This window comes from Leuresthes tenuis, unplaced genomic scaffold (genome assembly GCF_036924035.1).
Source record: "Leuresthes tenuis unplaced genomic scaffold, fLeuTen1.0.hap1 SCAF_17, whole genome shotgun sequence".
In the NCBI taxonomy this organism is placed as follows: Eukaryota; Metazoa; Chordata; class Actinopteri; order Atheriniformes; family Atherinopsidae; genus Leuresthes; species Leuresthes tenuis.
In genome coordinates, this window is record NW_027325371.1 from 8,775,859 (window position 1) to 8,801,614 (window position 25,756).

The window sequence follows — 25,756 nt, forward strand, 5'->3', positions numbered from 1 at the left end:
CTTTGGAGGAAGTTAGAGGAAGAATAGTCCCTCTTGTAAAGGTACACAAAAACACACAAGCATATCACCACTTATGGGCAAAAACTTTAAATTTAGGGTCACTAAGTATGGGCTTTCCTTTTAAATTATTGTCTAACATTTAACTCCTGCACTTGGATCCCAGTGAGTCTACAGCAAATACTAACAAAAACAATGCCTGCAGTGTTAAGTTGTTGAGGGATAAACAAAGCAGCCAGCTACATTAAAATTAATTTTCAGAGCTTCAGTTTCATGCTAATCCCTCCATCCTGTATGTTCAGATCTCAAACTGAGCCCAAGGCAGTTTGAATGTTTCCTTGTGAAAGCTTTGGTCTATTTGCCACCACAGACCCACTTTCCATAATGGCGGCAATCTGTATGGTCCGGTGCGAGGCCTTAGTGCAGCAGGACACCCAAGGCATCAGAGCTGAGCATATACCCATATCAGAGGCTGGAAGCCATTCCACTGACTCTTTTCTGTTTAGGCTTTATGCGCAGGGTAATGAAGGCTTTTTTTCCCTTTTCCCCTTCTGTGGATAACTTATTGAAACCCTGCTCTTGAAGAATGGTTCAAACATAGCTGTTTTAATTTTCTCATCCCTTACATATTTCCTTACTACTTAGTCAGTCATTTGCTCCCTTTTTCATGAAAAAGGCTAAAGAACATTTACAAAAAATAATTTATGTGGAGAAGCAGCTAAGTCTCCCTGACAAGAAAGCATTTTGGCATTATGTAAAACAACTAAATTAAAGGAAAGAATCTGACACATACTGGTGTGTCCAGTGGAATGTGACATGACAGGTAAAATGTCTTGAAGGGGGTTGAAGTGGATGTAGTGATGGTGACAGGTCGAGGAACACTTTAAGGGAAATCTTGCAGCTGTCGTGGACTTTTAAACATGAGGCATAAGAGTTGCACTCTCCATGAGCCCCCCAGGACTGCTGCTCCACAATGAGAGTAAATGCCTCAAGGCAAACATTGACAAATGCTTCAGAACGCCACATGGTGAAAACAGATCGAAAGTATCTCCAATCCTTTCTAACAATGAGTTTAATGTATTCATACCAACGGCACTGCACCTCAACACCCTCTCTGGCTGCCTCTGCCTGTCAGTCCCTTCCTGTTTTTTTGTAAGTGTGTCTGTCCAAATAACTTCACTATGCATACTAAAACACAATTCTTCCTTTCAGTTGTAAAGTGTCTACAAAAGCATTATATCAAAGAATCTCTTTTCACAGTTTTAAAGCTCTGCTTTCTATTGTCTCTCTTGGCTTACTATCTTATGCTTTGTGACGGTGAAGGTGCCTCAATCTCTGAGGATCCTCCTCATCCATACCAATGACTGCCCTTTATTTGATGTCATTGAAAATGCATGCACTTCTTGCTCGGAATGAAAAAAAAGTTAGAGATGGGAAACTGGAATAGGAGAATCAATTGAGTTGAAATGGAACTACTTCTCCTGGGGAAGGAAAACATTGTGCCCATAGTGGTACTGAATTGATTTGGAGAGAAGGTGAGCAGGGTCACATACTTTTGAGTTATATCAGAGGATATTACAAGCATGCATTGATTACTCTGGGAATATTGTTTGGAATATGTTTTCATTGAATAGCATTTGCTAAATGGTCAGCATTTCACTTGGCCTCTTCAAAATATGAGCAGAATTTGCATGTATGCATTGTATTCAAATAGGTTTTTCACTTATAATCTAACTTATTTTACAAGTTTTATTCACACTGAACTACTTGATTGATTGTTTCCTTATATAGCACGTGTCCGGTGAAGCTTTCAGTTCACGATTTGTCTTAATATGACCTTTCTGAAGCTAAAATGAGTTGCAGTTTTAAATATATTCCTTGAGGCCTGGGAGATGAAGGTGGGACAATATCCCAATTTGATATTTCAGAGTGTGATTAAGGGGAGTTTGAGGTAGTATTTATGAACAGTATTTACAGTGTGATGGGGCCCATTGTCCATCCAGTGAAGGACCCACTGCCATGGTGTATGCTTGGCTAACCTCTCAGACTTTAACTCAGTCTGGAGGCCTTGGTGTCACATTTCCACTGTACACACAAGGGAACAGTTTAGGTTACAGTTTGCAGGGTAATATTCTACATCCTTTTTTTGTTGTGTGAAGACTTTTAGCGACAGGCAAATCTTTCCTTTGGATGATGGATCGGTGGTAAAGAAATACAATCAGAGATTTAGGTGTATGAAAACTCTGCCTTGAAATAAATACTTGTGCAAACAACAATGGTCCCTTTGCCAAAAGGTACTTTTCCATTTTCTTGGTTACAATGGAGACACTTCTCTGGCCATTTATTGTTTAACATAAAAAAAAAATCTTTGCTGTTTTCATTGCTCTTTCCAATCAAGATTGTAAGAAACCTGGTTATCATGATTTTTGACCAGTTATCTTTCTCTGACCATGTTGAACCTGTTCCTTGTCATGTCACTTTGCAATTTACAACAAAAGAAAAATCTATCAAATGCTGACTTAGTATACCACCAGCTCCTGGTAGTGGCTGCAGCTTTCGCTCCAATCAGCCACTGCAATGCTCTTAATAACAGGTCTGCTGGCATGCTGAGTGACATACCTACAAATGGTCCAGAATGCAATGACATGGATCAACCAAAAGAATGTGTCACTCCACAACATAGCAGCCTTCATCAGCTCCCCAGTTATATCAAGTTGCTATCGCTTATCCACAGAGCAGCTGTAGCATCTGGACTCAGCTGTATAGACTCAATAAAACAGACTTCTGCTCCTTCCTGACCACTGCATTCTTCTACATTTGGCATTGACATCCCTACACTAAAGGTAATATGTTCTCATTTGTGGTTCTGAGCTGTTGGAATGAGCTACCAAATGCAGAACAGGACATACATCTTTGCTCCATGCCTTCCAGAATCACCTGAAGACTTTTCCTTAGAACTCAAACACACTAACTCACCCAATCTGGACTTCCTACTTACACCAGGACTTTTTCCTTTTTAAGTGTACTGCAGCTTGATTGTTGTTCCCCATTTGGAAGTTAATTTAGACAAAATTGTCTGCGAAATGTAGCGCATGTAATACGTGATTGTTGTTTGTTGCTTTCATTCAACAGAGCTACTTACTTGTGTATTCATATTCAGATCAGTCATTTTATGAATAAACACATCATATTATTTGGTAATTTAAGATTTCTATGGAAAAATAATGTTCACTGGGGGAAAAAGATAAAAGATTAATTTTGTTTAATAAAAACAGTTGAGTGAACACAATTAACACTATCTGTCTTTAGGCAGGATTCCTCATCTGTTCACAGCTAATTTGTGCTTGAGGCCTATATTATTACTGTTTAAGGAAAATTTATTATAAAAAAGAATATAGCTTTAATTTTTGTAATACTTCTCTGTAATCTAGCCCTCCAGAAGTATTAATCTTTTGCATAGTTGAATAAAGGCCAAATATTCATACTGCTGTCATTTAGTACTGGTCCCTGTTAATTAAGTCTAAATTAGCATCAGGATAATAAGTTTTGCCGAAGTGTTGGTTGATCTCAATTAATACTGATGGTACATTAGTCCTAAATGTCACATAACAGACCCTTTTTCGGTAATTAAGACCTTGGGGGTAAAGGTTTGGCTGATAAATACGTGTCCTCAGGCATTCTGAATTTGAAACTATCTCTCTGTCTATTTCAGCTCACTTCCTACTTGGTATTCCAAGCAGGTGTAATACTTTGTAAAACTTTAAATGACTCACTGCCATGTCGTCTGGTAAATTCCCAATATCTCTCATTATTGTCCTTCAGTGTATCAACAGTCCTTTCATAGGCTTATGACTTAGTACTATTCGAGATTAGATGAGAACTAAAAAATTTCATTACAAACTAATAGCCCTACTTTAGGTGACACCTCTTCTAAAGATAATAAGCCACGGAGAATGGCGTGAAAACTCGTTAGAAAAAAAACAGAAAGCAGAAAGTTTATCCTGCACAGATCCCTACAGCAGCTTCTTAACATGTGTGCTGTGATCTCTGTGCTGTTGATTTAAAGAATGACATTCTATAATAAAACCAAAACATTTCAGCTCTATGGGCTGCATACTGAACAGGGTAAAAGCAACTGGAAGATAGAAAGCATTTATCACAGGGACAGGAGCAAAGCAGAGTTGAATTTAATTCAGCATATTTGAGAGTAAGATACAACTTGGAATAACACCTGAAGGTTTAAATGCAATTTTCCAGGCCATCAACTGACCATCAACTTTCCATGTTTTTTGCCCTCCGAGCCAAAGTGTGTGCCAGCGTTGACTCTAGTTGCTGAGTCATGACATGTCAAACTAATCTTGAAGATCCTGTGCAGCCCCAAGACGTGAAGGTAAGTTGTGAAAAATTCACAGTTCAAGAGGATTTAAATGAGCTGCGAACTCTGTGAAGGCATTATTTCCTTTATAGATTTAATATCTGATGTTTTGCGATATTATAAAGTTCACATATAGTGACAAAATCAGCGATAAGACAGCCATCCTTATCTTTGTCAATTACCTTGCCATGCTCTGTTAAGGTTTTCCCACCAATTAACCTTCAGAAAGAGACTGGAGCTAATTCAATTACACCGGACCTTAGAGCCATGTTTCTGACTGACAGCTCAACCTGCGTCAGTGCTCTGATTGACAGGCTGTGAACGGGAGCATTTTCAGTGCTGAATGTTTATATCTGTCTGACCCTGTTGGACTATTTGACAGATTTAGGAAGAGGACATTATCACTTTGAGATTAACTCCACAAAGACAGTGTGAGACAAGTTTAATTCACATAAACAGACAATGGCTCAGTTATAATAAAACGAATTAGACATTTTTACATGAGTACCTTTTTACCCAGATTTAGATTATTCAGCAAAATTTACTTTTCAACTGCAAGTGTTAAATCAGGCTCTGCAGTAAGTATCCAGCAGGCTTGTTCAATAATGGTGGTCATCCATCCATCCATTTTCTATATCCGCTTATTCCAATGTCGGGTCATGGGGGTTCTGGAGCCTATCCCAGCTGTCATTGGGCGAAAGGCAGGGTACACCCTGGACAGGTTGCCAGTCCATCACAGGGCCACACAGAGACAAACGAGACACACCATACACGCTAACACTCACTCACTCACGAAGGAGGATTTAGTGTCACCAATTAACCCAACATGTTTGTTTTTGGACGGTGGGGAGACACCGGAGTATCTGGAGGCAACCCACACATACACAGGGAGAACATACAAACTCCACACAGAAAGGCCCCAGCCGGGAATCAAAACTAGAACCCTCTTGCTGAGCTGACCACCATGCAGCCCCCAAATGGTGGTCAGTAACAGCAAGTATGAGTGTCTTTAATAAGTTCATTAAAAAAGATGTTGTATCCTGTTACATAAACATATTCCTGTTTAAAGCTGGCTTTGGGAAGATTAACTGATGATGATCTGGACAGGCAGCAATAAGATCTCAATATACCTCCCTGAACCCACAGTATAAACTTCCTTTTAGAAGAGGCTATTACAGTTGGACAAGGTGATTGGAAGTAAAATCAACTGGTGCAAGCAAGTATGTTAGGAAAGTCTGGCTTGTGTTGCAGTTTGATTCATCGACAACAAGTGCAGGCGTGAAGGGGAACACCAGGGTGGCAAACAACCTCCTCGTGATAGCTTTGCCACCAAAATAAAGCTGTCTTGGCCTTGAAAAGAAAAGTTATTGTTTCTGACAGGGAAAATTTGCTGAGGTCTAATACGGGGTGGGGGATGCAACAAAGGGCTTGTGCTTGACTATCAAAGGAGTAAAAGGTATATTGGTCCACTGCAGAACCTATAAAGTTGAAGGAGATCTCAACAGGACATGACAGGTGCACTGCTGGGAGGGCTTTTGTTCAAGATAGAGGATGCAGCAGCTAAACATATAAAACCTTGATGGACATCATTGAAGATAAACATACAAATGCTCAGTTAGTATTAGTATACTTTTAGATTATGACCCTTTGATTGAATTGCACCAATGCACAGGGGAAGAAATATTTGCTTTGCTAGTTATAAACTACTGTTCAGAATCCATAACGTTTTAACACCATTTCCAGCATGGATAATATAAATCTTCCATCATAACACATCTATGTTTTTCATCTTTCTTGCCTTTTACATATTTCTTGTAATAAATGTGTCATCAATAAATATTATCTGTGCTATAACCTACTAAGGAGACGAGGCACAGGCAATTATTGTTCTACTGAAAAGTCGAAAGGTCATATGACAAGATATATTACAAAGTGGACAGATGCTTTATATGATGGGATTAATCATTTCACAAGTGGAAGTATTGTACCTTTGGTGTGTACTGTTGAAAACACTAATCTCAGTTAGGTCACAGAAAGATTATTTCCACTATGGCATGCTGTACACTGTTGAATAAATGCATGTTTCTGAACAAAGTGAAAAACTGCGAGACTTTGATAAAGTACAATCAAAAGCGAAAGCCTGGATCATGCTGATTTGATTTGTAGCCTTTAAATGTGGAAAATGTGTGTCCTAATCAGAGACTAGAAGAGCAAAGGCTGAAAGCAGAAACATAGTGAGACAAGGATATATAAGCATTTTGTTATAGACTGGGAAGATATTCATCCCTTTTGGATCAGGGATGCAAGGCAATTTTAAAAAATGGTTAAAAAAAAACACCTGCATGTCCTTGAGTTGCATATTATACATAAAAGGGGCATGTTTCAGCTGTGAATTCTGCATGCCTCTTTGCTAAGCCTATCAGCCTCTTCTCTCTGAAGTTTGCCGCGACTGACGTGAGATGCATATGATTTTGCTGCTGATTGCTGGAAGATACCATGAGTAATATATTTTACTGAAAATATTCAATTCAAAATGAGGGCCATGAAATTTATTCCCAAGATTAAGTAAACAAGTTTTCTTTAAAATAACTTTGATATTGAGAACATCCTCACAATTCAAAATAGGCCTCCTTTCACTCCAAAATGTGTTTTTTATTATGTTTCTGTCCTCTGAAATTACAGGCCTTGACAATACTGCCCTGTATCTAAATTTGCCCTTCGAAAGGTGTTTCATTGTTCTTTTTTTGAATGGAGCGATATCTCTGCATTCTTAAAATCCGTGATTCAACTGTGTAACAGGAAAGCTGGAAATGATTGCGTGACTAAACTAAGAGCCAGTCACTGTCTGTTGCAAGCAAAGAAATGTCGAACCTTCATGCACACTGTGTAAAGAAAGTGAGAGTCGGGCCAGCTTGGTGAAAGCAAATCACATGCATTGTATGCTCACATGCAAGCCAGTAAACAGCATTTAAAATGAGCAAATTACTGATTTGGGCTTTGAACAATCCAAAGATTGTGAAAAGAAAGTGGCTATAGCCACCATTATGCCACTCTTTGTTTTGTGTACTGCCATTTTGAAGCCACAGCATTTTTCTGTGACTCAGAGGTGACCATATTTGGTCAGGAGTTTGGAGCTGGAGAGATACCTGAAATAGGACTGGACAAAGGTATGAATTATTTAGGCCTATAACCAGTTTGGCTTTTCATTTGATTGCTTTTCTCATTTCAGAATGATAACCAGCACATGGATTAGAATGAGTCATTTCAGACTCCATAATGAGGTGTAGGGAAAATGTAATAAAAAAATGTATCTAATTACAATTTAATGGTTTTTGGAACTACATTGTTTTCAGATATATTTTGGAGGTGCACCTATTGATTGTCAGCAGTATTGGACTTAAAGACACTTCCTGTTTGGCTTCACATTTTAGAACACGTGGCAAGCAAGCCAAGCCTCCCATCTTGCTGTTTTTTTTCTCAAAGATGGATGACAGTTGTTTTTGATGTATTATTTCCTCGTTATTGCTCTGTATATTTGTTTTATTATTCTTAGCCATTTAAGATAAGTTAAAAAGTTAACTACTTCTTTCACTGGACAATCAGACTATTGGTATATTTGACATTGTTGAGGTACCGTAATCATTGTTTAACTATTTACCCGATGGAGATCTGTAGCACTGGTCCCAACCTTTTATTTCAAACTGAAACTCAAGCATAATGCTTGATGTTTTTATTTTGTTTGTTTGTTCTTCTGGTAATCTTATTCCTCGTAGAACAGAGCCTATTGTTAATGTGGTGGGTTCATTCATATATGACTGATGGTGTCAGGGTATTACAGTCAGTCATTACAGCAGTTGCTTGAATTACTTTGATACTGTTGTTTAAGGTTAATTACAAAGTAAATATAGCTACCACACATAAATCTTGACCTTGCACTTTTGATGACAACTGATATATCACCAAAATACTGTTTTCACATGGTGCATTATTAACTGCTTCAGCTACAATTGGTTTTGAAAACATACTGGATGAGTGATTCCTTTGGGATCCTGAGCTGCAATCCTGACAAATTACCACCCAAGTTGGACTGTCGGACACTGATACCAATCTTTAATCATTTTGAGTTGCAATTCTGAGCTTTTTTGTTATCTTCCACACACACCAAAGTAGCCCAATGGTAATGACAATCACATCAATTCTGAAATGTTGAGGTCATTTCCTGTTAAACAGAAATAACTAAAACACAGTAGGATATATACAGATTGTATCTCCACTTATTGGAGAGTGATGGTAAGAGATGAAATGAGTGATAGAGAGTGAGGGAAGAATGGTTTATCTCATCATGCTGTGATGGTTTTATCGTTTAAGTGGCCTGCTTTCAGTTCTCAGAAGTCTCGTTGTCTTTCAATCCAAAGAAAAATTAAAGAAAAATACACAATACAAAAGAGAAAGTGCTGTGGCAAGCCTACATACTCGACAGCATTCATTTCAGTTTATTATAAACTGTGAGTCATATAGCATTTACATGAAAGTAGAATATAGTGGGGTGTATAATTACATGCTAATGTCTGCAAAGACTCATTTACCAAGACTTTGGTTTGTTATATTAATTACATTTGTGAAATGTATCACTAGTCCACAGCTTAAATGCCAAAGCAAACGTACTTATGCTTTACAAAAAGAAAACAGTTGGAAAACTTAGAAAATGTAAGAAAAAAATCATCCTGAACATGAAAGGCAGCATTTAAAAAGAGGAAACAAAAGCAGATGGTCTGAGATTTCATTGAAAGGTGAGTGGCCTCTGGTTTGAAATCCTATTCTGTAGGTGTTAAAACAAAGCCTCAATTACAAGCCTCCTCTTTTTTGTACTCACCGCTGATTGTTCTAACCACAGGCTTTATGTTTTCAGGTGGTCTGTAAGTCCCATTCGTGTGAAAGAAATATTTTAGGAACATCAAAAAACTTTTTTAGGTTGTAACTGAATAAATGGTGTGCTTATATTTGGACATTCTCACACTGACAGACATAGATATAAACTGCAAGTTCACTGTTTGGCAGTGGGATACAACTCAAGCCTGTCTTTCAAATCAGTATGAACATTAAACATACAGTTTTGTGTTTTGATTAAGTTTTCCCGGCCAAAATCCAACTGGGATGAGAGGCTTTGTCTTCTGCTGCCTCACTGAATGAATGGCATGTAATAAGAGGGAAGAAATGAAGTGTCATGATACTAGAGAATTATTCTGTGATATAGAGAAAGGTGCCACAGCGTTTTATCAGTGGTACAGAAAAAAGTCATCAGAGAGTCTGTAATAAATGGCAGACAGCTGTCTGTCAAAATTGGGGTGTCAAGTTTTAACTTCTATTAATTTTCCCCATGACTGCCTTTTCATTGCAAAGTCACCGCCTGGTGTCCTGTGCATGTCTTTTTTGACAAAACAGGATTTAATACAAGCAATAAAGATGAATAATTACCATTGTGCTGACTTCATCATTTTGGTCTTTCTTGGTCACTGGTGTTCGATTTTGACTCAAAAGTAAAAAAAGTATTTAGTTGCATGAGTTTTCTTGTAGTTCTTTAAATTAAATGACTCCAAAAGTGTACTTATGACAGTGTACAAATAAGAGATTATTTGTAGACAAAAACTCTTTTTCATTCTTCACTAGAAAGAGATTTGAAAACCTTAACCTGAACAAACAGTTTGGAAATTGGCCCATTTAGGTCTCCTTTAAACAGAGGAAGAACAAGTCAGGTAAAGTGTCAGCAAACAATAGGAGTAATCTCAGATGTGATTGAAAGTTAAATGAAATAATTAGAATATACTTTACTAATTCCTAAGGGAAGTTACATACTGTATAACATGTAGAATTATAAAGTTTGGGGAATCAAACTAAACCTGTATGAAATAAAACACTTATTAAAACAGCCTGTTCCTGCTGTGCAGCTTAAAACCAACAACATTTGAATAACTTTTACAACTTTCAGACGCAGGCATCCAATTTGGAACCTCCAGAATGAATCCAGAGACAGAAGCTTTTCTGGTGGGGTTTGCTTGCTCTGCATGGTATTCTCTGGGTACTCCACCTTCCTTCCACCATCCAAAAACATGCATGTTAGATTAATTGGCAATTCTAAATTTACCCCTAAAGTGAGTATGAGTGTGCATAGCGAGCTGTTTGTTCTGTTTGTCTCTGTGTTGTCCTGTGACTGATCTCAGATTCATGAGAAGAAATTATTTTGTTCCATGAGCCAATGTGAAATGCTGATCTTGTGTTTGGCCTGGTTTCACCTCTGTAAAGGTGATTTAGAGATTGATAGTCACCTGCATAGACCACTCATAGCCTTCTTCGGAGAGGAATTTTGCTGATTTAGTCTTGTACTCTTTGTTTGGTAAATCATTTATCTGTGATGAAGTTGCTCCTCTAACTCTGTGAACAAAGCTTGCTGTATTGATTTTTTTTTAGAGTGTGTTCAATTTTGTTTTGCTCAATCCTGCCCCGAACTCCGCTGATCTAGTTCCCGTTGACATGAACTGTCTCCCCTGTTTGTCAGTGGGATTACTAAAAAAGTAATAGATTGATTTAGCAAAAAAGAAAATAAGACAGATGGAGCATAGCCCAAGTTAGCCTTTGTACTCTTGGAGACCATAGGGTCATGTAAATGACCCCTTTGTTTTCTTGAGTTTAACAGCTTTTTCACAACGTTTCACCTCTCACACACACAAAAACTACTAAAGTCTGTACAAACCATTTGCTGTATTTGGATCTTCTTTTCACGTAGGAAAGTCTTTAATCTGGCTAATGTAAAACTTCAGGCCATACTTCTGATAGATGTGGTGCTCACTGACAAATTGATGGACTGAGGTAGCATGAAGAGAGCAAAGTAATCACTAAAAATTACTCTGCATTGGCAAGTGGATAAGTTCAGTTCTAGTTCCACACAAAATTGCAACAGTACCATTGAGGATGCAGTATTGTCGCTGTGCTTTTACAGTATTCAGATTTAGGACATTCAATATCAGTAATAACGTCGCAACATGAATTATTAATCAAGAAGTCTAAAATACCCATTTAGTTCTTTAAATATAGATGGAGCTGTCATGGAGAATGTGGAATGTTGCATCAGTCTTATGTAAAGAGTTTATGTAGTCTTCATGTGCGTTACCAGTAAAGTAATTAAGACACGAATAACAGCAAAAGTCAGAGCTGTTTCCTTCTTCCATGCATTGAACATGCACTGCAGCCATCGTGAGGTTTAACAGGCCAAAGTGATATCGATACATTGAGCCAATGATGAGAAAGGGTTAAATTTTTTTGACAAGGAGGGAATCCAATAATTGCCAACCATACTGATGTTTTATAATCACTTTATGTGACTAATCTTAGACTCCCTTGGGATCCATGTCTCTCACAGGGTAATCCATGATGCTCTTTATGGTAATCCATTCAAATAACTCTTCAGTCTCATTGATTTGGAATCTGGGTTAATGAAGGAGTTGAGACTGTACAACTTGATAGTACTAAAACTGCTGTTACTTAGATTAAAAAATGGTCAATGACTGAGATTTGATGATGTTCAGAAACATGTCAACTTTCATTCTGATTTTATTTTATCATTAACAATAATGATGAGAATTAAATCTAAATCTTCCAGCTCAAATAATTGGGATGAACTGTTTCAAGTCCAAACATGCCCTTTCTTATATGGCTAAGAAAAGTATTTATTATACACAGAATGAATTAAGAAGATATATTGTCTTTTTACTAGTCATTGTTGATATTATTTATAGAAATTACTCCATTTGTAGCAGAAACAAAGGGACACTTAATATAAAGATACAAGCCAAAAAACCTGAATCACAAGCCTTTTAAAACAACCAAGCATATGGCGACTTGAGTCTCAAGTAGGAGATATGTTTAGTTGAAAACAGCCTAAATGTTTTTAATCCAGTTTAGTTCAATTATAAATATGATCACTTGTTTTTTAAAGCTGTTTTTAGCCACTCAGCTGTCCTTTAAAGTCAGAGCTAAGAACTTGTTAATATGCTAACTGTAGTAGGGCTGCAGTATCATGCTATGGAAGTGTTTGCTAGTAGGCATTAAGTTTAATGTAAAAACTCTGCAAGAAGAAATTAATAAAGAAAAGAAAATAATTTTTTTTTCTTTTTTTGCTTTCGTACAGCTTTCTCTTGGAATACAGCCTAGTTATGGTGATGATGCTACTTGTTATCTAACTGCCTTTGCAAGTAATTTGCATCACGGCACTCTGATGCATCATATATTATAAAATATATCTATATTCCTTTTAAACCAAATTAAGTTTTTAAGTTAAAAAGTGCTTAGAGTCTGTCAGAGGTTGGATGGCTGACAATTTTCTTCAATGTAATGAAGAGAAAACTGAAGTCCTTATCTGTGCCCCTAATAGGTTTTTACCAAAGATAATGGAGATTCTCTGCCCGCTCGCCTCATTTCTTAAACCCTAAGTTAGGAACCTCGGGGTAACTCTTGACTCAGCATTGACTTTGGATGCTCATGTTAAATCATTGGTTCACTCTTGTTTTTATCATCTGAAAAATATTGCCAATCTGAGATGGAAATGATCATACATGCTTTTTTTCATCATGTCTAGATTATTATAATTATATATTCACTTGTCTGAGCGCTGCTGTGAGGTTTCTAACAAAATCTTCCAAGTATTGTCATGTCACTCTGTTGCAAACTCGGTAGCTCCCGTCCTCTAAGCCTGAGATCCGTGGACTCTGATTTCTTTTAAAAAGCAGTTGAAAATCCAACTTTTTAAACTTGCTTCTTATTAGCTTTTGTTATGTTTTTATATTTTTCATGTTTCCTGTATTTCTTTGTGAAGCACTTTTTGATTTTTATCTTGAAAGGTGCGATACAAATAAAATTTTACTGACTTTACATTCACCTTCAGCTTGATACTTTAAGTAAAGGGCATAAGGGAAAAAAAAACTCTTTGATTGCTGTTGAACCACATGACAGATCCCATGATGAAGCCATTAGGCACCACGATTCCACTTTGTGTGACATGACAGCTGGGGAAACCAGTGAGTTAGGTGAGTTGAAAGGTTGCGCAGGTTATGAAAATATATAGCAAGAAAGTGAGTCAGAGATGATTCACAGGGTCACATCCCTTCTGCAAGGCCAACTTAATTACCACTAATTGTTCAGTGTGTGCTCGCACCTCCTGTCACTGTGCCACAGCAGCCGGTGAAAGCACTCATTTGTTGCTCCGTTAGCAGCATTATGTGAAAAAGTGCTATTTTTTCCCCTGAAAAGAAGATATGACAAAATCTGCTTTTGGTAGAGAACAAGGTGATTTATTCTTATAAAGAACTCAACATCTAGCTCACGGTGTTACTTTGATTTATTACTAATAGGTTTTTCCTTATCATGAAAAACATCAGGGCACATGACGGGGCACATTTCTGTTCGATACAAGAAAAGTGAACACGAAAAAATAATTTTTTTAAGAAACTTGCTGAATGGGCTGCAAAGTCCACAGTGAAGAAGTAACACTGCTGAAAAACTCTTTTCTTTTGGTCTTTAAGTCTTCTGGTTGAGCAGAATTTCTTGAAAAATAGCTTTTCATGTCCAAGATCTTTTAAAAAAAAATTCTATTTAATTTAATCTTATTTATTTTACTCTTCTTTTATTTGATGTTTTATTGTTTTTTTTACATATTCATTGCAGATCTTATGACGATATATAAATTATATATACTTTTTTGATACAACTTGTCCAGCACTTTGGTCAGTTGAAGTTGTTTTAAAATGTGCTTTAGGGATAAACATTGGCTTATGGAACCAATGCACCATTGATTAGAGTGAATCAATTCTAATCAAAATCATTGGTTATTTATATACTTATTCAACTTTATACCCAACCATAGTGGCTCATTACATTTCTGGAATGCACAATGTCATGGGGATATCAACATTCTAATTTAAAATTTAATTTGAATTTATGGAATGGACTAAATTTACATACTGTGGTGAGTGTATTTTATTTGTGTGTTTGAAATTTTCTGTCAAATATGAGATGGATACTCAGTTTGTGATGCTTATGTAAGATAATTACAGAAACAGAAGTTCTTAAACCTGAACACAGCATAAATCCACTGAGGGATATTTCTGCTGTTCACTGTCAGAAAGACATGTCCTTTGAGTGACTTGCCTTCGTCGCTGTACTGTTCTTGTCATGTGTATTGACCAGTGGATTAGCGATGTGATCCTCTTAGGGTGCGTTTGCTCATGCAGAGCCTCAGCTGAGTCAAGCCACATGCACAGCTGTACCAAACACCTGCACTTACCGTTGTAATCTAGGTTGAAATCCTCAGTGTGAGAAAGCATCCCTGGTGGCCTCCAGCAGTGCAGATGTTCTTCAGTTTCTCTTGTTGAACTCTGTAGAACAATAAATAAGATATGGTACATGTGAATATTCAATTTGTTATGAGGAAGTTTGCTTTCAAGCATCAAAGAAATATTTCTTTTTTTGTTACCACTATGTCCATTGTTTCACATGCCTTTGTGCTGTGCAAGAATGCATGTCAGCATGTTAAATGCAGTGCATGGAGTCCATCTATCTGCACAATGTATGAAATAATAAAAGACAAAAAAATGTCATCTTCAAAGGATAACTTTCTTTTGGCATTGCAGAATTAATTCAAAGCCATGTCCCTCCCTCCCCCACTTTTATTCAGGAATGGGAACCACCTCATTAACCTTATCTAACAAGTGCAAGCTAATGAAATCCTCTGTTTCAGTTTCTGGTCTTGCCAAAGTTAGTTTTACTAATTAATCAAACATGAACCCCCCCACCGCCTCTCCATCATCTTAATGACTAACTATAAAAGCAAGTGAGAATGCACAGACTGCCCAGGGGGAGGCTACTTTGGCACATCTTTCATGCATTTTTATTGAAAGTTGAAATAACGACAAAAGAAAGCTTTGCACAAAGGGAGATAGATGCTTTGTATTCACAACAATGAGCCTAATAGAGATGAAACACGATTTCTTCGTCGTTTGTCCATGCGTCATCCTTACTGTTATGTTTTGTGTTTATAGAGTCTCAGCAGAATGCAGCGATGCAAGGCTACCATTTTACCACCTACATACATATTAATGTCTGCATAACACAAGCTCTGGATTACAGCACACTTAAGTATTCATACTGCTCCCCTTTCATATGAAACATTTCGGTGCTCTCATCCCTTGTGATTCAGAGTGTATGACATGGTGTACCAGTTGAAAAGCATGGGCAAAATCTAGTCTTCAACAATCAGTAATGGAAATCTGCAAAATGGCTAGATTTTTTGGTAAATGAACAGACAATAGATAATGTGATTCAATTAGCTGGTGAGGCTGCCATTTGCATTCCAGTGAAAAGGGTGGTAAAGTGGCCCAAGGCAGCTGCCTTTCAGCAAAGACCCATGACAACAAAAACGCAGCGGAACCAAGAGAAAAGAGGAGTTTGGGAGTCTTCAGCTGTATTCTTTTAATTGCTCATCATAATGACTCCATTTAGCTGTTCAATGACCCATTTCATGGCATTGAACAGGCATGGGAAGCTTTCTGTCCTTGGCAGGGTCAGTCCTGCAGCTGCCCCTGCTGCCATGTTTCAACCAAGAGTGATCCTGTTTTTATTTCACCACATCGGGCTTTAGCAGGCAGGTCGCCCTGAAATTTTCCCTCAAAAAAACATCTACACGTGCACACCAAATTTATCCCCACAAATTAGGTATGGACTAAATGTCACTGCACAGGGGGATTCAGTTCAAAGAGGTACTCATTATATGGAAGAAATATGATTATTCCTCATGAATATTGCAGAGCATCAGATAAAGGCTGGTTTGTGTGTTGACACCAACCATCTATGTAAGCAGATAACCAGTATGCCCAGTTGAAATGTTAGCAGTGACTATGTTAAAGTACCCGATCTACAGTAGAGACTAAAAAGTCGTGTCAATATTAACTTTATTGTATGACAAAATTGACAATTGAATTTCTTCTAATGCATAAAGAAACAGGGATTGACCTGAATGTTCGAAAACCTCAACTACTGCCCAATAATTCACATCAAAATTCTGTACAATTATAATTCTATAAATACATATAATTTATTTTCATTTGTGTTTTTTTGAGTAATAATAACATCTGAGCATTTAAACAATTTATGAAATAGAAAATAATCCAAATGCCAACATTAATTATTATTTTTATGACAGTTATTCTCAATGCATTATAGCTCATCGTGTCTCTTTATCACAGGCACCAGGGCAGTGGTGTGAGAGTGCAAGACTGTAAGTTTATAATTTCCAACTATGCAAGCAAGCATCTTAACAAACTCTGGTTTGGAATAACCTTAAAATGACCAAAAATGACCTAACAACATCTTAGCTGTCCTATAGCTGCGAGCTGCATGTTGACATGTAAAGTAAAAAAAAACATTCAAACAGTTAATTTTCATTTATTTCAATGAGACATGTTTTATGTGCTTGCTCCACATTTCTGTTTGATTTCTTTTGATTCTCCGATTCTTCTTTTTTTCTCTCTTTTGCAGTCGTCACCCAATACTATGAAAGGAGATGTCAGTGTGTACTGTTGAATCCATTGTGAGAGAGTCTGTTATGAGGTATGCCAGAAAGTTTTTTTAACCCTAACCAAGTAGTTTTTAATATCTAAACCCTACAAAAAACAAGCAAACACATATTGAAGTTCAGAGAAATGTTTTAACAGTTTTCAGCATCCGATTAGAGACTTTTCTCTGTAATTACTGCACTTTTGTTTAGTTTGATTGTTTCTTGAAATGTAATTATGCATAATAAATATGACATATATATTTTTTTAATTTATGTGCACACACACACACGAAATGTATATATATGTCTGTCTATGCAGTATATTGTGTTTTGTAATAGTTTTTGTGTAAAGTTAGTCTCATAGAAGGTCCAAAATTTATATTCAAGACAGAACTTCAGGATCAACTCTGTCTCTCAGAAACTGTTTTTACACATTGTACCAGTTATATTGCTGTGTCAAATTTATTGTCTGACTCCATTATTTTCCAAAAGTAAGTTGTTTGTTTCTTTTATTTATCCTTTTTAATCTTTGCATTTAAATTCCTTCCCTTTGTAGTACATTTACCTACTTGACTAAAGTATTTGTGGGTGTTGGATACTAAGAGGGGGAAAAATTATTTCGCGACTGTCAGATGCAGTCAACAGATAAAAATCTGCAACTGCAACATCTTCTCACCTCATCACATACGGATGCTTTTATAGAAGCCTGTATGGTCGCACTTAGGTGTAACGGATACATCTTTGATGTCAGTTTCCTGTAGGCATCAAAGTCCAAATGGAATTCAAATTCCTCTAAGTCTGCAGATGCTGTGAGATCTTAGTGAAATATATTTTGCTAAGATCTCCCAGCATATCCCAATGAAGATACAAATATCATAAGACTTGTCACTGCTGTAATCAAGAAAACAGAGGAGAAGGAAGTGTTTCTTCTCATCTGTGATTACTGTTTTGAAAGAGTGTAGTTGAACCCAAACAATAATATTTTATTGAATCTAAACAAATGGTTTTATACATAATCCTTACTGAACACTACCTGATCATAAAAATCTAAATTTGTCCATCACAGGATGTGAACCCCAGTCTCTTGGGTGTTACTTGTGTTTTATACATCCAAAACCCATCCAACATTCAAATGTAGACTCTGTCAGTTATAATCTGTTCTAAACCAACAGCAGATCAACAGCATACATGATGAAAAAAAAACGGAAAAAAAGATTTCTGCAAAACGGAATCGCTGTGAAGGGATTTCCTGGCCTCATACGTTGTTTTGCATCACCTGCCCTAGTAATACAAAGACTTTTAGTATTCCCATGACGATCCAACCACACACCAACATTAGTTTAGCTGCAGATGACAAGTCTGTACTTCGACTGCTAACTTGTTATCCTGTAACATTATCGATTCTGGATGCACTGGTTGGGTTTATATTAGATGTGGTGCACTGTATTTTGTAGGTGAAAATGCATGATGTAATAAAAAATCTTTGTGCTTTCATGGATTCTTCCTTGAAGTTTAATAAACAAGTCTGCAGTGTTGTGAAAGACAGTTTTTATCAGGTTAGAAAAATACCTAAATTAAAAACATTCTTATCTCACAGGGACCTGGAAACACTTACTTATGCTTTTATCTCCCCTCGGTCAGACTACTATAACTCACTGTACACTCAAAATTCTATAAAGGTGCAGGTTTTAAAGACTAAATAGAAATATTTTTTCAAAACATAAATGCATTAAGTTTAGGTTTGTTAAATAATTCACCATTGATTGTTGTATTGAAAATCATGCATCTAAAATAGTAACTTGTTGAATGAATGTCATAAAAACACTGGACAAATTTCCAGACAATTAAATTGCTGTCTTTCAGCAATAAAACAATTCTGTTTCATAAATTAATATGTTTGGATTGGGTCAACATAATCTACAGGAGTTGATTAAAGTTTTTTTTGTTTTTTTACCAAGGCTGGTTCTCAATTTAATTGCATATCTTGAACAAATTTTACTTTAACAGTAATATTTTTTAGCAGTTTTTACTCATATCGCACTGGTTATCTGTGTGCTACAGAATTAGTTTAAATTTTCATTAGTTGTTTTTAAAGTCCTTCATGGTTTAGTTCCACATTAAGTTACAGACATGCAAAACCGTCTTCCTTTACATAAGGTCATCATCCCAATTGTTACTCTCCGTCCCTCACTCATATTTTAAATATAAAAACAGGTGAACCTTTTATTCTGACCCTCAGTTTATCATCTTTCATACTTGTTTTAACAATTTTATTGATTTGTTTTAATTTGTTTCTGTTTTTATTTTTACTCAGCACGTCATGGTTTTTATATTGTGTTTCTAATACTATTCATATTGTCTTTATAGCTCTGATTTATTTCATTTTTTTCAGCCTGAATGGAGAGCAGTTTGGTTCAACTGTTATTGTTTTAAATGTGCTGAATAAATAAAGGTAACACAACACATGTTTTCTTCTGCAACAAACACTACATAAAGATAATGAATATTTAATACTCCTTTTCCAAGAAGTAGAGACTTTTATATGAATAAAGTGGTACACTTTACAGTACATCCCTCTTCTAAAAAAAAGACAGAGCTCCTATACCTAAATCTTCTCATCTTTTGTGTTGCTTTATCAAAGACATAATAAATGTGAGGATGGGTCAGGTTGCTGCCCTGGAGGAAGGGGTGCAGTGGCAGCTGCAGGAGGAGTGGAGGTGAAGGTGGATAGGAGGCAGATCCAATATGGTCTTAAAAAGCAGGGATTTCTGGCATATATCCATGATGCTGACCCAGAGTATTGAAAGGTTGAGCATTGGCACAGATCTGACTGATTCTGCTCAGCTGCTGTGTTGCAGAGGAGGGCATACGAGTGTGAGGACAAAAATAGCTCGCTGTGGTCCACAGCTTGACGCTACTATTCTCAGTTTAAGTCAATGCCAAGTAATTCTGTCCCATGTAAACAATTTACTGATTCACAGAAAGTTTAATTGCATATAAAAATGAAGGCAGGAATATATGTATTTTAACAATGCAATATTTATTTATTTATTTATTTATTTATTTATGTGTGCATGAAGGATGTTTCGGTTAATTTTATTGTAATTTATTCTATTACTCATTCAAGATTGTATTGCAGAAAACCTCCTACTTGGTAACAAGTTGTAAGGGGGAGTTTATATTCAGAAAAGGGTGATCCCAAGTCAAATTATTTGTGACCCTTGCTTTTTTTTATGTAAAAAAGGGAAAACCATTTTGTTACACCTGCTCCTTCAGGTGAAGGTTATTGTGCTTAAGTGGTTTAAAGATCAAAGGTTTTCATATCGAGATGACAGTTAAACAAAATTGGAAAACAGTGAGATTTTCTAAATGAACATTATTTGGGGATGTTACATCAGGTGTTGTTGTTGGTAGCTCACGATGATTAGATGTTGCCTGGATGATGTTGGTGACTCCAGAAAATTCTGTGATGAGTGGCTCATTGATGATGTTAGGAAAAAGATTTGAGAATAAGAGATGTTTGAGTTTCATGATGGCACCTCTGCAGCAAAGCCAGGATGTTCTAATAAGGAGGTGGTTTCTGCTCTTCCTTCATCTTCAGTAAGTGTCATGACATGTGTTGTAGATCCTGGAAGGGCATCAGGTGTTACAGAAAACCATCCACAATTTTGAAAAACTGTTCTTAAAAATGTTTTGACCTTGGTATTGTTAGCTTTGTAATGGCACAAGTTTGAAAATTAATTAAAATGGCTAGAATGCAAAATGCATGCAGCTGTGAGTGTAAACACAGAGCATGTTATCACTCAGTTTGATTTCTTGTCTGTCTTTCATGATTATAAAATAAGGTGACACCACTGACAGGGTTATATTGTCTTGTAATATAGTGTATTAAGTACCACTGGTCAGTGGCCAAACAGCAGAAATAAATTTAAATGTTGGTGTTTAGATGTGACAGACGTGTTGCTTATCTTAAACACCACACATGAATCATCATGACTTGAGTAATTTATGTTCAATTTGAACTTTTTTGATTTTGGCAAGATGAATGAATTTTACTGGTGAGTACATTTCCTCTTATGTACTTCGCTGATCTGGAGCAGTCAATCAAGAAGTTGCTTACTGCACTTAAAAGCATGACAGCTGGAGTGGAGGAGGGTGTACAAAAGCACAACTAAATCTTTGTAACATGCTGCATTCACACGCAACAGACTGCAGAGGGTGAGAAGCAGACTGGCAAAAAGAATCACGGCTCTTTGAAAGGTCCACTCTGATGTGGAGAGAGTGTTTGATGTGTCTTATGCGCACTGCTTGTTGGGTTTGTTTTGTTAAGCTTGCCGACTCAACCTGTGTTGGTGTCTGAAGAGTTTTGACTCGAAGAGAAGCAAAAAAAGATAGACAACAGGAAATCGCCACATGAAGTTGTATTGGAATCCGAACATGGGGATTTTCCAACAGAGCATGAAATGACTACGCTGAGTTATTAGATTTACGTATTGTCACATTGTCTGCCAATACTTCAGAGGTGAAGTTCTTGATTTTACATCAGAGTGACTCATTCTCATGGTAAACAAGAGGGAAACAACACAACTAGTTTCCATATGGAGAGTGGAAACAAATAAGCCTTGAATAAAGCAGCAGACATACATGTGCAGCAAGCACATACACACAAGTCCATTTAGCCACTTGCCCCAGAGCATGTATATACAAACAGTAAACTTGAAATTGCCTTTCTAAAAATAGACATGCATATTTACAGTATCCTCAACCACAGCAATCGTGATCCTCAGTTAAAAAATAAATAAAAAAGGCGGAATGGGTTTCCTGATAGCTTCATGAAACTAAGACACTGGTGTACTATTCTTTCACTCATACAATATTAAAGTGGCATGGCATGCCTTCTAGAGCACACATAATGATGTTGTAATGGCTTTACAGGACAAAGAAGATATCTTTGCTACTGAAATACAAAATGAACATGCAGCTTAGAGTGCATGTGAAACCATTCCAGTTTAGAGAAAAGAAAAAGATTAAACATTGTTATGCCTTTTTTCCACAGAGATTTGCGGAAGAAACTGACAGGTAAAAATGTTTTATTTAGCATAAACTGAACTGTAGATGCTGCCTTTTGAAAAGTCAAGTGGTAGTGGTTGTCACACTAAGTGCTGACATCATCACATGCTGTTTTATAATTGTTCATTAGTTCCTTACGTTACTGCTATCACAGCTAGTCATTTGTGATTACAGGTGTAATCTCCATCCTTCTACACACTAGTTTAGATTTTTAGAAAAGAGCTCGATGGCCACATTGGGATGTACAATATGTCAATGTTTCTGTATGAGATTAAAAGCATAGAGGTCAATTTTCTAATAGAATAGCAGTATGAGGGCAGCAAATAAAACAAGATCCTTATCGATTTTCCCTTTTGATCAAACAGAAATCATCTCCTATTCTGCCTTTTGTCGTCCTTAAAATTGATATGTTAATCTCTCTTTTAAATAGTATATGAGCTTTAAAAGATGACATGTCTCATTGTGTATATAAATTCAGAGTACAATAATGTTAAATTGTTGCTAATCAGTTCTCAGAGTTGACAAGCGAGCATCAGTACTGTAGGTGGACCCTGAGCTCAAGGAAAAATTCTGAATTTGATATTACAAAATAATGTTTAGCAGAATTGTGATTAGCATCACTGTACAAATTAGCATCAGAGAGTAGTACTTCTTGTTAATATTTTAATAAATAGTTCTCTATGTAAAAGAAAAAAAATCCCCTTTTTTTGCTGTACCTATTCACATTAAAAAGCTGTGTGCTGCCAGATTGAAAGAGCCCTCGCTGTTGACACTTCATTTCAGAGGTGCATTCATGATCTTTTATTAAAGCCATTCAGTGCACTGTGAACAGACTGGACCCTGGGGTACAGAGGCTGGAAAGCTATTAAGTGACACAAACTCTGAGGCAGTTTTGTTTTGCATTCATTTTATGTCTGATCTTTGCCACTTAGTTTCTTCTTCTTTGCTGCCAGGGCAACTCTGAATAGTGATGAATAGTAACAGTGTGGTAGTCACGGACAGTGGCCTAGCACACATGAATGTAACAAAGACATTAATGTACAACCCTGTCTGTTTTTACTCTCTAAGATTATTCATCAGGGACATCTTGTGAAGTCAAAGAAAGAACTTTTGAATGACATGGGCAGTAATTTGTTATTATACGAAATAAGTGGGGTAGAATGATAAGGATGACAAGTATATCAGGAACTCTGTGTGGTTTTACACCATTGCCTTTAGTGCTTTCAGCAGACTTTCTTCAGGGTGACACTAGCAAAAGAGGGCATTTTATGCTGGTACTCTCGCATTGCCTGAGAAGTACAGTGAGGGACATGTACATGTGAAGAACAGACTAAAGCATAGAGGCTCCTTTCAGCAGAAGAAGAGTTATTAGAGGATTAAAAGCATACAGTGTGTAACAATTTTCAGCAGTAACAATATTTAGTATTTCTGAAAAGTGGAAATTGCAGAAACTTGATGAACTCACAAGGACTGAACAGAGGTTACTTTATGTGTAAATGTGTAAATGTTTCCTCTGATGTTCCCACGGTGAAGGCATCTGGGAAAACATATGGTGGAATTGAACACTGATCTTGCTGCCGTCGTTTACCTCTTCTAGATAAAGCTGTTCCTAGATCAAGCTCCTGCACTAATGAAAAAAGTCTGTCAATGCTTTTAGCAGAGCAAATCAACAGCCTCAGCAATAATCTAAGTTGAATCCTGTCATCGCTGTCATCATTAGACCTGAATTCAAGCTGTGATTCAGAGGCTTGCAAAGAGAGTCTGTGATGCACGCCACACTTCACTCTGAGCATTTATCAGCCTGTCTAATTGATTTCATCAGTGGAAAATCAAGATTTAGCCCTGAAGAAGATGGACAAAAATATCAGGACTTTCCTTCTCTTGAAACTGTGTAGTTTAGTACAGCTGGGGTTGGGTGATATGGCCATGAAATTAAATTTCCATTTTGTTCAGCCTTAGGGGCACTTCATGGTTTCAATCCCCACAGTGTTCCTCTTTTAAAATATTATCATTACTGAAATTTCTTCGCACCAGTGCACTCACTGTCTTGTCAAAGTAAAACAAAAATGCTTCTGTAGGTGAAGTTTCAGAATTCCGATGGGTACAAGCATCTAAATTTAAATATTACACACATCTCTTAACAAAATGCTAGTTAAGTGAGACTGAGTGATAATGTCAGATAAAGAGATGGAGAAAGTAGAGAACCTGATTGAAGCTTTTATATTTACTTGTAGCATTTGCCTTGATGCTCCCAGTCAGTTCTCAGAGGAGAACTTTAAACAGCAGGTGGTCTTGTAGGATGTTTGATCTTTAGGCTGAGCCATTGTCATGTCACAAAGTTACCATGACTCCCTTTCTTTGAATATATTTGGTCATCATCCATGCCCCCCTAAAGAATTCTCTGAATATTTCTGACAGTGATCATGCATCGTGATTTTATGATTTAGGCATTTTAACACTGAGCAAAAGCAAAAAAATGAAAACAATCAATTTAATACAATAAATGGCATAGCTCCAATTCAATCCTTTTAAAATATACTCACCCTTAGTCTTGATAAAATTGAATTTTGGATCGGATTTAGAGTCTATAGTTTAGTCAGTATTGTAAAATTTAAATGGATGCAGTTATGTCAATTTGCTGAGATTGGCTAAGCTGCCATCAGGTTATGCGGGCAGCTTTAAAGGCAAGCTTTTCTGTGCAGAGGACAAAAGGTGTGAGCCCTCTATAAAAGAAGCTTGCAGTTTAATTGATGGGATCAGAGGAGACTTAGAGGACTGTGAGATGTAAAAGCCTGGAAATGCTGCATTCCTGCTGAGCACCCTTAAGGCCTTCAAGTTGTTTGCAGAAGCTGTCAAGTTGACAGAGTGCCGTAAAATCCTCTTATTTAAGTTTATTATTACGCTCGAACCAGCCCAGATTGAAAGCTTCACAGTGTGGAGCTACAGTGCCTGAAATACGTATAAAATCCAAGCATGAGATGGAGAACACACCACAGATTTGCTGCCAGGTGATGCATATCTGGGACATGATCTGACATGAAAAATTGCACAAGTTGTCTCACCCAATTCAACTCACATAGCTCAGCACGCACAAAGGAGTGGGACTGTCGGGCCCATGTGGCTGCACTGTACATATGTTAACATAGAAACCTGCAAGGCCACGAAGCAGGAAACACATAACATGCTGAGCACCTTTGCACCGTGAGTGTACAAGCAGTTTACATGGCTAAGTCCCATGCTCTCAGCTGAACATGCTGGCAGGAGAAGCACATAATTCCCAGATGTTCATTATTTAGAGTAAGTCCTCCAGCATTCTGCTTTACTTTCTTTTGTCCATTCATATATTCAACGCTGATAAATGCTGAGAATTAAATTGCAACCGCAGACACGATTCCTGCAACTGTTCATTAATCCACTCATGAATATGGAATCGTTCAGACCTCATTGGCTCTTTTTACAGTAATGTGAGCAGTGCAGCCTTAGGAAGAAAAGCCTCCTCAAACCACAGTGAGCCTTACTTTCCAGGTGAGAGCATTTTATTCTCCCCGCTTCCCTCTGCAGTAGGCCCACTCAATAAATCACAGTGCAAAGCGCTGCCTTTACTCTGCAGCTAAGACACCAATGTCAGTGGTGGGGAGGATGAATTGTCATGAGTCAGCAAACTCTTGGCTGATAGAGGTTGGCTTTTGCTTCCTATTTCAAGAACTATGGCA

General features: G+C 37.1%; 1 protein-coding gene across 1 annotated transcript in view; it reads right to left on the reverse strand.

Moving 5' to 3' along the window:
• elfn1a (extracellular leucine-rich repeat and fibronectin type III domain containing 1a) overlaps positions 1-25,756 on the reverse strand; it is a 70,828-nt gene that overhangs the window by 9,903 nt on the left and 35,169 nt on the right. The window contains exon 2 of the mRNA XM_072369607.1: positions 14,706-14,796. The gene's annotated coding sequence lies outside the window, so the exon portion shown is untranslated. The remainder of the gene's footprint in view (positions 1-14,705; positions 14,797-25,756) is intronic.